Source organism: Gekko japonicus, unplaced genomic scaffold (assembly GCF_001447785.1).
Source record: "Gekko japonicus isolate JY-2015 unplaced genomic scaffold, Gekko_japonicus_V1.1 scaffold984, whole genome shotgun sequence".
NCBI classification, from domain to species: Eukaryota; Metazoa; Chordata; class Lepidosauria; order Squamata; family Gekkonidae; genus Gekko; species Gekko japonicus.
Window position 1 is genome coordinate 8,794 of NW_015176001.1, and position 10,483 is coordinate 19,276.

Consider the following 10,483-nt stretch of genomic DNA (forward strand, 5'->3'; position numbering starts at 1 on the left):
TATTTGCGTTTTGTGAAATTCACATTTTGACAGCTTAGCAAAGAGTTTGTGCTTGTGCAACGTTTTCAGCACTTTCCTGACCAGTTTGACGTGTGAGGGGAGGTCAAGGGAGTACAGTAAAATGTTGTCCAAGTAAATAAGCACCCCATTAAACAAATGCTCATGCAACACCTCATTATTCAAGTTCATGAAGACCCCAGGGGCGCCCTGAAGACTGAAAGGCATAACAAGGTACTCGAACTGCCCCAAAGGTGTATTGAAGGCGGTCTTCGATTCGTCGCCTTCCTTGATGCGCACCCGAAAGTATGCATCCCGGAGATCCAGTTTGGAAAAGATTTTCCCCTTTGCCGCTTCTGCCAGTAAGTCTTTAATCAGCGGCATGGGGTAAGCATTCGTAGCAGAGACAGCATTCAGGCCCCGGTAATCCGTACATAGCCTCAAGCCCCCATCCTTCTTTTTCCGGAAGAGGACTGGTGCCGCAAAGGGGGAGGAGGCCGGGCAGATAAATCCCCGAGCGAGGTTTTTGTCAATGAATTTCCTAAGTTCCTGCCTTCTCGGCCATCCCCATGGCATATATTTTCCCTTTAGGCAACTTGGCCCCCGGTACCAGTTCGATGCTACAGTCTGAATGTCTATGGGGGGGCAGCTCGTCTGCCTCCTCTTCCCCAAATGCCGGGCCCAAGTCCCTATATTCCTCAGGCAGTGAGGAGATCTCTTCACTTGTCAGGAGCACAAACGGGGATTCTTTGTTTGGTAAGGGGCCCCACTCCGGTTCCCATCGGTGCTTTGTACATCTGGGTGACATAAAGTCAATCTTCCCCTCTTCCCAAAGTATATATGGATCGTGGCTGTATAGCCAGGGGGACTGGAAGCTGGGGTGAAAAAGCTCAAAGAGCCTTTAATATTCACCCAGATGGATGGGTCCCCCATGAAAGATCCCTGCATATATGAGACTATGCCATTACGTCTGGGGGCAGGGGATCACTGGGAAGAGAGGGTTTTCATAATCAACCCCCAAAGCCGATTTTCGTTAGTATTGGGAGTCACCGAGTATGACTTCAAAATAATTAAATATAAGAGCTCAAGCTATCAAACTACTGTTAAGATGGTACTACACGCCTTTGAAATTGCATCAAATTAATGACGAATACTCACCTATATGTTGGAGAGGTTGTAATTAAACTGCTAATTATATCCATTGTTGGTGGTCCTGTAAGAAAATAAAACAATTTTGGTTAATCATAAAACAAGCTATTAAAGAAACAACAAATATTGACATTCTTTTAAAACTTGATGTTGCTTGATTTATGGCAAGATATTAAAATCCCCCTTATATATAAGGATCTTATTTCTACACTATTGATGGCAGCAAAACTGGTGATAGCCACTAATTGGAAAAGTACAACTTCTTTAACCTTACACCAATGGTATATAAAGGTATGGGAGTTTTATACAATGGAAAAGATAATGACTTCTTTACCTCCAACTAATAGTTTTGAGAAGCAATCAATGTTTTATTCAAAATGGATAAGTTTTATAGAAGCAACAATAGATAAAGCCATTATTCCAGTTTCTTCTGTACCGCAACGTTATAAGAAATAATTGCTCTTTTTAAGACACCTGTTAGTTATAATTTAAAAATATAATGGTTTGATTAGTTGTAAAGAAATGTTAAAAAAAAAAAAAAGGACAGCCAAGGGCTACACCGGCACATCGACCAGCTATGCCGCCGGACAATGCCATTGGACCCTGAGGACTTGAACATGGCCGAGGTTCCGGAGACCTCACACCAGGCCCAACTCCCGGTGGCCGACCCTCGGCCTCTACCCTTAGTTGAACCTGAAACACCTCTTCTGGAGGCACCGGGGATGCCAGCACCGCCGCCCCCAGCGCCTCTCCCAGCCAGCTCACCTCTGAGGGCTCCTGGAGTAGAAACAGCAGCAGTCCCTGAACCTCGCCGCTCTACCCGCACCAGGAAGTTACCAGCCCACCTGAAGGACTTTGTCTGTGGGTGCATTCCGGACCGGGGGGGAGGGGTGTAGTGTATCAAGTCCTAACAAGTCCAGACAAGTCCAGAGACAACCGTCGAGCTTCGCTCCAAGAGACAATGGACTATGCGGATCCTAGCCCACTCCAATCAGGGGGCTAGGTTCATGGCCGAGAAGCCAATGGGACTCTCGGCCACTGTAAATAACCTATGGGGAAGTGGGGGGGTGTTTTGGGTGGCGGTTTCTCAGGGGATATGAGCCAACCTGTGAGCCGGCCAAAGCTGTCTTGTTCCTGATCGAATAAAGTATGCTTAGCTGAAATCACTCTCCGTCTGCGTACTTTTCAGGTGGGCTCTCACTTTTTATTTTCAAATTGTCTCTGTGTGCATGGCTGGGTTGGGTGTGGGGGGGAAAGGCAACCCTGACTGTTCCCTGGAAGGCCAGATACTGAAGGTGAAGCTCAAATACTTTGGCCACCAAATGAGAAGAGAACATTCACTGGAGAAGACCCTGATGCTAGGAAAGATTGAAGGTCAAACAAGAAGGGGACAGCAAAGGATGAGGTGGTTAGTGTTACCGATGCAACGAACATGAAATTAAGCAAATTCCAGAGGACAGCGGAAGACATGAGGGCCTGGCGTGATGTGGTCCTTGGGGTCGTGAAGAGTCATTCGACTGTGTGACTGAACAAAAACAAAAAGCATCATAAATATTCCAGTCCCACCACTCCCCTACTTTTCACTTACCCTGAACCACTTGTCCCATCTTTAGTCCCACCCCCCACCCCAGCAGAGTATTTGACAGTGGCTTCTGAGCAGCAGGGTGTCTCACAAGGGAGAGCTCCTTGGCCCGCTGTTGACAGGCTGGGCAACTTCTCAGCAATCTGCTTAAGCCACATGATCTGACTGGCTGGGCTGAGTTGAGATCCCAGGGAGCAGTGCAGTGAAGTTGCAAGGTCTCCTGAGGACTAGGTGCTAAAGGGTGATGGCTGTCAGAGGAAGAGGCTGGAACGGGGTGGAGCCACACTTCACTTGGTGGGGACAGAGGATGGCACCTGGCAGGTGAGGGGGACAGCTTGGTGCAGGGCCAATTCCAGGTTTGGGTGGTCCCTGGGCAGACAGTTTCCAGGGTCCCCTCCCCCGCTCACCACCAGGCACTTATGACCTTCTTCCCTCCCTCCTATCTGATTTTGTGTGGTTGTTCCAGAAGACAACTCAGAGTCCATCTTTTAGAACATATCTCAAGACTGAGGAAGCCCCATTGACCCATTTTCTGGTGGAACAACATGGTGACAGCAATTTGAAATTTTTAGTGTCACAAACAGTCAAGGAGACTAGGAATATAAATGTACCAAAAAACGCTGCTGCAATTAGAGTGTAAGTGGATTTTTCATTTGAACACCCTAGAGCCCCACGGATTAAATTCTTCCTTAGACTGAAGTTGTTTTTTTAATAAAGGACATGACTAAAAAAAATTTTTTTGAACACAACTTTTCTCTTAAAGAGAGGGCAGAACTAAAATGTACCATTGTATTTTAAATTTAGCAAAGGTGCTCAAGATATTTTTCAGGCTCTAACAATAGTTGGGATACGTGTTGTATCCCACCTGTAAACAATTAGATTAGATGAGAAACCAGCAGAGCAGTCTAAGCACTAACGCTGTATTAGGCTGTACGTAAACATAGATTTCAAAGTCTGCAGTGCAGAACGCTCCTCAAAACAGATTGAACAAGCAGAGAAAAAACTTGGTGAGTATGAAATTGGATGTGAACATGTGCTGTAACAACGCGTTGTTCCCAAGAATGTTTTGAAACATTGGATGTGGTCACACGGCAAGTTTATCCCGATTTGTTCCTGCTATAGATTTGATCGGGAATATTTTTTTTTCATGTTGGGATGATCACACACCCCTCCCCAAACTGCTTGCATTGCACGGCGAGGTTCCAGGCACCATCCAGATAGCTGCACTACCCTAGCGGCAGCGCGGCTTGTTTTTTTTTTTTTTTTAAAATTGGCTTTGCACATGTGCATATACACATGGCTCAATCACTGCTTCCACTGGGACTCACCATACTCCCTTGTTTTTGCAGGTTCCCCCCCCGAACAGCGAACAAAATTAACTGGCAACCTACAACTGAGCACTGGAGTCTATATGTGTGCTTGAACGTTTATACATTGAATTTATTCAGCGCAGGATTGCTCATGCGCACAACGGAAGCTTAGGGGGGAAACTATCGTGAGAAGGACGTTCGGACGACCTAATTGCGATTATTGCGAGAGATGGCTGTCCAGATCAGCAAAATCGCAGATTCAAAGTGCAAATATCTGGAAAGTACTTGATTTTCCCGGTGTCGGAAAACTTGCTAGGGAACCGGGAGGATTGTGCGAGTGAGCCCACTTTGGTGTGGGAGATGGATCAGCAATTTTAAATGCGAAAGGGAACAACAGTGAAATCCAATCAAAATGACTCTGTGACCATTGTTATATGTTTATATGGTTTATAGTGATTGCCGTGGTACCTTGGTAAAGGATTGAACATGGGCCCATCAGAGCCACGACAGTTGATCAGATATTTGGAATAATATACATCTACATCAAAGAAGGACTGTGTAAAGCCTCTTTGAGCTGTATTATACAGAGAAACTTTGAGCATGGACAGTTCGGTTTACAAGGACACTTGAAATATTTGTATATTTTGTAAGTGAATGTGTTTTGTAATTTGTACCATAATATAAATGCTTAAGAATTATTATTGAATAGTGTTGTGTATGCTGACCGCCACTGGGGGCCAGTGCACTACCCGAGCTTGAATCTAGAGAACAATAGGGACCAGGCTCCTAGTCCCTCCATCAGGGAACCAATGGGCACCGTGGCGGGAAATTCAAACCCACCAACGGGGTCCAGGGGTGTGTCCCTGGAGTGTATATAGTTGGCCTGCCGGCTGTTAGTGGTTGTCTTGTTGTGTACCTAATAAAGCGTGCTATGCACTACATCGTTGTCTGTCGTCCATCCATGCGGCAACCCACCACATAACAAATAGATTGCATAATAATGTCACGGTTGTTTTTTTGTTTACTTACAACCTATCCTGTGATCTCACGTTTGTATAACCTCTGGTTGGTGGCTGGAGATCTCCTTGGATTTCAACTGATCTTCACACACCTGGAGAAAATGGCTGCTTTAGAAGGTGGACTCTGTGCCATTCTACCCCATTGAAGTCTCCACCCTCCCCAAACCCTGCCCTCCTCGGGCTCTGCCCCCCAAATTGCCAGGTATTTTCCAACCCGGAGCTGGCATCCCTACCAACAAACCATCTGGCCTCCAAGCAATTCTTCACACTCAGGAATGCAAAGTTCCTTCCCCAACAGAACAGCCACTTGTCCTGATCCCAACAGTGCTACAGCTGAAGGGTTTTATCCTCTCCACCAGCATCCTTGGCCATCTGCCCCCACCCCGGGGCCATGGCAGCTGCAGAACCATCTTTGGGCTGGATGTGGCTGCAATCCTGAGAACACTTTCCTGGGATCCAGCCCCACTGAAGAAAATGGGGCTTGCATCTGAGTACACATGATAAGGGTTGGTCTGTGGGTCTGCTTTGTCCAGCTGGCCAAGCATTGCAGCAGTGACGAGACGCATTTCGGGCTTGCCACAGGGTCCATTTTTTCTCTCTCTCTCTTTTCTTTTTTTTGGGGGGGTATACTTTTAGTTTTAACCCTTTTAATCACTCTTAGTAAGCTGCTTCCGATTCCAGTATTGGTAGAAAGAGATGGCAGCAATATTCTCGTTAAACAACTAAAGAAATGACACTCAGGTTTTTCAGAGATCAGGGACATCCTTCTGGATGAACATGCATGGGACACCCCACCCCCCCATAAAGGATCACCAGCCTTTCCTGCCAGGATTGGGATTCAAACTGAGCTGGCAGAAAGCAAGTAATGCCGGAGAAGGATCCCTGCAGGTAAGTTGATCTGCAAAGCTGAGCTTGCTGAGGCACTTTTTTCCATCTTAGACGTGATATATTTCAGGAGCATGGAAATATGTTTCAAGCATCTTCCAATATAACCTAGCAACATAAAATTGGATTATATGTTAAATACCTGTTAGCAAGGGCTGTTTTGAAGGTGCGTTTGCACACAGTCATTTATTAAACAATAATAGGGGAAAACTCTTGTTGGAAACGAGATCAAAGTATATCTAGATGGTGTCATGGCGAGGGTTTGGAGGCCTGCTAAAATGGTATGATTTCTGCGGCCTTTCCTTAATCTTATTAGCAATTTCCACTTGATGGAGCCAAATAATAACTAACATCTCCAGTACAGGGTAAACACCCTGTCCTGGTTTTCACAGCATCTGCAGACAGGATCCTTCAAGGACCCTGAAGGTTTTTTTCTCTTCATGACTTGCAAGAAGGATCAGCTGTGGTTTTTCTGTATCCAAGGCGACTGAAAACAAGCTTTGGTCCCATGGAACAGGTGTCAGACATGGCTATTCTTTTTTCCTCCTTTGCCAGATGAACTGAACAAAACTGCCTGTTTGTGCCTCAACACTCAGGAAAAGACAAAAGACTTCTCTGCTTGATAGGCCAAGGTCCATTTGGGCCAGAATCGTGTTTTCTACATAGGCTTTTAAACTCAAAGTAGGGAAATTCCTGGATATTTTGTGGTGGAGAAGAGTTTAGAGAGGGGAGGGAGCTCGGCAGGGATGCGATACCATAGAAACCACCTTCTAACACTGCCATTTCCTCCAGCAGAACTGACCTCTGTGATCTGGAGATCTGTCATTATTTCAAGAGAATGCTTAGGCCTCGGATTGCCAGCTCTGGGTTGGTAAATACCTGGAGATTTTGGGGGTTGAGCCTGGGAGAGTGGGGTATGGGGAGGGGTGGAACCTCAGCAGGATACAATACCATACAGTCCATCCTCCAAAGCAGCCATTTTCTCCAGGGGAACCGATCTTGGCCATCTGGAGATCAATCATAATAGTGGGAGACCTCTAGGTGATACCTGAAGATTGGCAACCTTAGCCAGGCCTGACCTGGAGGTTGGCAACTTTGCACAGTAGGCAGCCTCTGGAAGCTAAGAAGCAGGTCCAGGGATGAGATGGTCAGCCCCCTATGGTTTGTACTGGCATCTGTTACACAGAGAGTTGTGGCTTCTGGCCACGGGGTTCCATAGGGCTATCGATAGACCACGTTCTGTGCTTCTCCAGCTAAAAACTTTTGTCAGCACCTGTCAATGAAAAGAACTTAAATAGATTTTACAAACGTCTGGGAGCTGAAGCTTGCCTTTTTTTTCTATGTCAAAAGGTCTGTGTTTAGAGTGTGGAAAGATTAAGCGAAGCCTCTTACCTTGAGTCACTGATCTGAGGTTGTGAAATAAATGCAGAGCACAGACTCATGCTGTGATGTTAGCAACTCCTTTTGGGAACTCCCACCCATCTTGGACTCCTTTCCCTGACAGATTGTCTTGAAGTGGCACAATGGTAGGGGGCGGGGCTTCAACCTACTACAAGATGGTGGATGCCTAATCCTCAAGCTCCTGACCCCTCTCCTGACTGTAGTCAAAAATATCAGACAGGAGGCTAAATGACTCCCTGGTGGGTGATGTGGGAAAAGGTGATCTTAAAAAGAAAGCGTCTCTTACTGGCTCACAATCTTTAACATCATTTTTTCATCCTGAGAACTGCAGTGCTGAGAGGCCTGGGGCCTGGCGATCTGATTCCAAAATGGCTGCTGCTAAATCTTCTCTCTCCTCAGACAATGAACCTGTTACAAAAAATGACCTCATGGATGCCCCACACTCAGCTGAGGCAGGCATGATGGACAGACTCTCTCTTCTCTTAAAGCCTGTGGTAGAACAACTGAATGATCTAAAATTATTGATACAACAGACAGCAAAAATAGCTGATACAGCTATGGAAATGGGTATCACATAGCAAGAAGAGATTACATCCAACAGCAGGAAGCCTGGCTTTCTAATAAGGTAATGCTCTTAGAAAACATGAACAAATATGGTCACTTGAAATTCCGGGGTTTGACAAAGAAGGAAGAGGGTAACATGGAGCCGAGCTCCTGTTTTTTTTAGCCTCCTGGCTGGCTCCACTATTAAATATGGAGGAAGATATAGCCCCAACCATTAATTGAGCCTATAGAGTTGGGTCAATAAACAACCCCCACCTTAAAGGGCCACAATAGCAGAATTCCCAGATGCCAGGACCCAATTAAAGATACTTCAGATGGCTAGATCTCAGATCCAGATCTTCTCTTCCCCGATCTATTATCAGAAGCATTATAAAAACGCCGGAACGTCAAACTGGCTGCCGCAAGCATATGGTACCAATGGTCTACTACAAGCAATCTCAGGCCCCGGTCACACGGGACGTTTAGGCCTGGAAGAGGGACGGATCGGGGGTGTAGCAAACGGGCGTGATCACACCGCAACATCTGTGAAGTGGCGCGCACCCATCCCCGATCCGGCCCTTTAGGCCGAAAATGCGCATATAAAAAAAAACCTAGAAAAAGGTAGGACATACCTGAAATGGCGCAGCAAGCACGGCCGTGAGATCGCCGCCGTGCCCATCTTCAGGAGCAATCAAGGCTCCTGGCCAAACTGCGCATGCACACACATGCGCAGCCAGCTGCCTCACGCTCCCTTCCATGGAGCCTAATGGACCCAGTGCGACTTCAGATGGCACTGCAGGATCCGATGCCCCCTGGTGGTTCGTTGGATGAGCTTGTGGATGACTGGCATAGCCGACTTTCTACGGCCATCAACGTGATTGCTCCCCAGCGCCCTCTGCGCCCTCGCTCTAAGCTGCCCCCCTGGTATACCCAGGGGTTGCGGCTTATGAAACAGGACCTCAGATGGTCAGAGAGATGGTGGCGCCGAGCTCGCGACGAGGCTACAAGAGCATCTTATAGGACATTTATGAGATCCTATGAGATGGCAGTCAAGGCTGCGAAGAGAGATTACTACGCAGCTAGGGTTGCGTCCGCTAGCTCACGCCCGGCCCAATTATTTAGAATGATTCAGTCATTGACGGCTCTGCCACAGGGCAGACAAAATAGTAGGGAATTGGACATTGGCTGTGAGGCTTTTGTGAGCTATTTCGCGGATAAAGTCTTGACGCTCCGGCGCGACCTCCCCGCCACAGTTGATACAGTGAGTGAACTCGAGGCCCCTTGCATGGCTTCACCGGGTTTAGAGGGCTTCGACCAGCTCAGCCTGGAGGAAGTTGATAGATTGCTTGTATCTGTGCGTCCAACCACTTGCAGCCTTGATCCGTGCCCCTCTTGGTTCATTAAAGCGGGCCACGAGGGGTTTCAAGGTGCCTTGAGGGAGATTATCAACAAGTCCCCTTGGAGGGGCGGTTCCCCAAGGCACTCAAGGAAGCGATGGTCCTCCCTCTCCTGAAAAAGCCAACTCTGGACCCGGCTGAATTGGCCAGCTATCGGCCGGTGTCCAATTTGCCCTATTTGGGCGAACTGATTGAGAGGGCGGTGGTGACTCAGTTAAAGAGCTTCCTAGATGACGCTTCTGTCCTCGACCCATTCCAGTCTGGCTTTCACTGGTTGCCCTTATTGACGACCTCCGTAGACATCTGGATTTAGGCGGTGTGGCGGTGCTGCTGTTATTAGATCTGTTGGCCGCATTTGATACGGTCGACCACCGCCTTGCCGATGTGGGGATTCAGGGGCTTGCTCTTCAATGGCTTGCCTCTTTTCTCCAAGGTCGGGGACAGAGGGTTGTGCTAGGGAAGCAGCAGTCTTGGAGGCACCTGCTTGAATGCGGAGTGCCTCAGGGGGCAGTACTCTCTCCGATGCTATTTAACATATACATGCGCCCCCTCGCCCACATTGTCCGGAGGTATGGGCTTGGGTGTCATCAATATGCAGATGACACCCAGCTCTATCTGATGTTGGGTGGCCAGTCAGACTCAAATCCAGAAGATCTTCACCGGGCCCTACAGGCTGTGGCTGGGTGGCTCAGGCTGAGCCGGCTGAAGCTGGACCCGGCGAAGACGGAGGTCCTGTGCCTGGGTCGGGGTGGTATGGGATTGGGGCTCCCACTCCCAGCCTTTGATGGGGCTCCTCTCGCACCACCTTCGAAGGTTAGGAGTTTGAGAGTGCTCCTGGACCCCACCTTAACGATGGAGGCCCAGGTAGCGGCCACTGCTAGAGCAGCCTTCTATCATCTATGGCTGGTGCGGCAGTTGGTCCCCTTCCTTAGCCGCGACGATCTGGCCACAGTGATCCATGTGACGGTTACCTCAAGGCAAGACTACTGTAACGCTCTCTACATGGGGCTGCCTTTGTCACAAATTCGGAGGCTGCAGCTGGTGCAGAATGCGGCGGCCAGGTTGTTGTTGGGTGCTCCTAAATGGGAGCACATCACCAACCTGTGCTGAAAGTGCTGCACTGGCTGCCTATAGCGTACCCGATTCGCTTTGAAGGGCTGGTGCTTACCTTTAAAGCCCTACATGGCCAGAGTCCAGCAT